Source organism: Populus nigra, chromosome 2, assembly GCF_951802175.1.
Source record: "Populus nigra chromosome 2, ddPopNigr1.1, whole genome shotgun sequence".
In the NCBI taxonomy this organism is placed as follows: domain Eukaryota; kingdom Viridiplantae; phylum Streptophyta; class Magnoliopsida; order Malpighiales; family Salicaceae; genus Populus; species Populus nigra.
In genome coordinates, this window is record NC_084853.1 from 10316320 (window position 1) to 10318819 (window position 2500).

The following is a 2500-nucleotide window of genomic DNA, read 5'->3' on the forward strand; positions in this document are numbered from 1 at the left end:
CCGGCCGGAAAACGGGTCATCGATGCCGGCAATACTTCGGGCCATGAGGCCCCCCACCTTAGTCCGAGTTTAGCAACAGCCCACATATCCCCCGCGGCAGGCCTATGGGCGCCAGGCCAGCGCGCCCCATGGCCAGTCAGGGGGCACCCCCCTAAAGAGCAATAAGTGTCATTGAAGCTCTGGCAGGGGGAGACACTACTAGGTCCCAGCTGTCACCCCCCCTCTAAAAAATTCATTTCTTGGTATTTTGAGCTGAAATTTTGCACAGAGGTTGGCAAAAATCCAATCCAACTTTATTAATTTTTCCAGAATTTTTCGAGGTCGGGAAGTATTTTTTTTTATTTTCCTACCATTAAAAATCGAGGAAATCGGAAAAAATAGGAACCGGCCCGGAATGACCCCAAATTCAGTGGGCAGCCTCATAAAAATATGGCTGATTTTACTGGATTGATTTCATGTGGAAAGCACGACGTTTTGTTGTAGGAATGCGGGAACCCCGGCGGCTCGCCTGCCGCGGCCAGCGACGTCGGGCTGGCCCCTGCAGCGCCTAGCCTCTCCCACGCGGGGGGCAGGCCAGAACGCGGGGGGCCAGGGCCCGAAGGCAGCCCCCCCGCGGGCGAGAGAGCAAGCCAGCAGGGGCTGTCGCCTGCCGCGGCCAGCGACGTCGGGCTGGCCCCTGCAGCGCCTAGCCTCTCCCACGCGGGGGGCAGGCCAGAACGCGGGGGGCCAGGGCCCGAAGGCAGCCCCCCCGCGGGCGAGAGAGCAAGCCAGCAGGGGCTGTCGCCTGCCGCGGCCAGCGACGTCGGGCTGGCCCCTGCAGCGCCTAGCCTCTCCCCCGCAGGGGGCAGGCCAGAACGCGGGGGGCCAGGGCCCGAAGGCAGCCCCCCCGCGGGCGAGAGAGCAAGCCAGCAGGGGCTGTCCGCGCGTCGCGCGGCGCGGCATGGCTGCGGGGGCCGCGCGCAGCGCGCCCAAGCGCCCAAGGGCCCCCAAGGGCCCCAGGCCCTCAGGCCCCAGCGCCCCAGCGCCCAGCGCGGGCGGGCGCGCGCGCGCGTGTGGTCTTTGAGGGGCGCCGGCCTGGTGGCTCCCTAAAGAGCAATAAGTGTCATTGCAGCTCTGGCAGGGGGAGACACTACTAGGTCCCAGCTGTCACCCCCCCTCTAAAAAATTCATTTCTTGGTATTTTGAGCTGAAATTTTGCAGAGAGGTTGGCAAAAATCCAATCCACCTTCATTAATTTTCCCAGAATTTTTCGAGGTCGGGAAGTATTTGTTTTAATTTTCCTACCATTAGAAATCGAGTAAATCCGCAAAACTAGGAACCGGCCCGGAATGACCCCAAATTCAGTGGGCAGCCTCATAAAAATATGGCTGATTTTACTGGATTGGTTTCATGTGGAAAGCACGACGTTTTCTTGTAGGAATGCGGGAACCCCGGCAGCTCGCCTGCCGCGGCCAGCGACGTCGGGGACGCTGGCCTGCGCTGTCGAGCCCGCGAGGGCTGTCTCCGCGGCAGGCCCCCCCTGAACGGGGCACGACAGGCCACCGCGCTGGCTCGTCCAGCGTCGACAGTCCCTCGTCCAGGTTTCAGATCGCGCCAAGTCGAACCCATGACCTGCTCAAGCCATCGTGCGCTGCCGAATTCGCATCTGCGTGTAGGCTGCCATTCCACGCGGCAGCCCCTGTTTTCGTCAGCGTGCCCCCCTGACGAATTTTCCTGCCTGGCCCAGTCCAGCGTCCAGCCCCTGTTCGTCGAAAAATCTGCGCTGCTGATTTTCCACGACGAGCCTACTTTCGTCAGCGTGCCCCCCTGACGAATTTTCCTGCCTGGCCCGGCCAGTCCAGCCCCTGTTCGTCGAAAAATCTGCGCTGCCGATTTTCCACGCGGCAGCCCCTGTTTTCGTCAGCGTGCCCCCCTGACGAATTTTCCTGCCTGGCCCGGCCAGTCCAGCCCCTGTTCGTCGAAAAATCTGCGCTGCCGATTTTCCACGCGGCAGCCCCTCTTTTCGTCAGCGTGCCCCCCTGACGAATTTTCCTGCCTGGCCCGGCCGGTCCAGCATCCAGCCCCTGTTCGTCGAAAAATCTGCGCTGCCGATTTTCCACGCGGCAGCCCCTCTTTTCGTCAGCGTGCCCCCCTGACGAATTTTCCTGCCTGGCCCGGCCGGTCCAGCATCCAGCCCCTGTTCGTCGAAAAATCTGCGCTGCCGATTTTCCACGCGGCAGCCCCTGTTTTCCTCAGCGTGCCCCCCTGACGAATGTTCGTCGAAAAATCTGCGCTGCCGATTTTCCACGCGGCAGCCCCTGTTTTCCTCAGCGTGCCCCCCTGACGAATGTTCGTCGAAAAATCTGCGCTGCCGATTTTCCACGCGGCAGCCCCTCTTTTCGTCAGCGTGCCCCCCTGACGAATTTTCCTGCCTGGCCCGGCCGGTCCAGCATCCAGCCCCTGTTCGTCGAAAAATCTGCGCTGCCGATTTTCCACGCGGCAGCCCCTCTTTTCGTCAGCG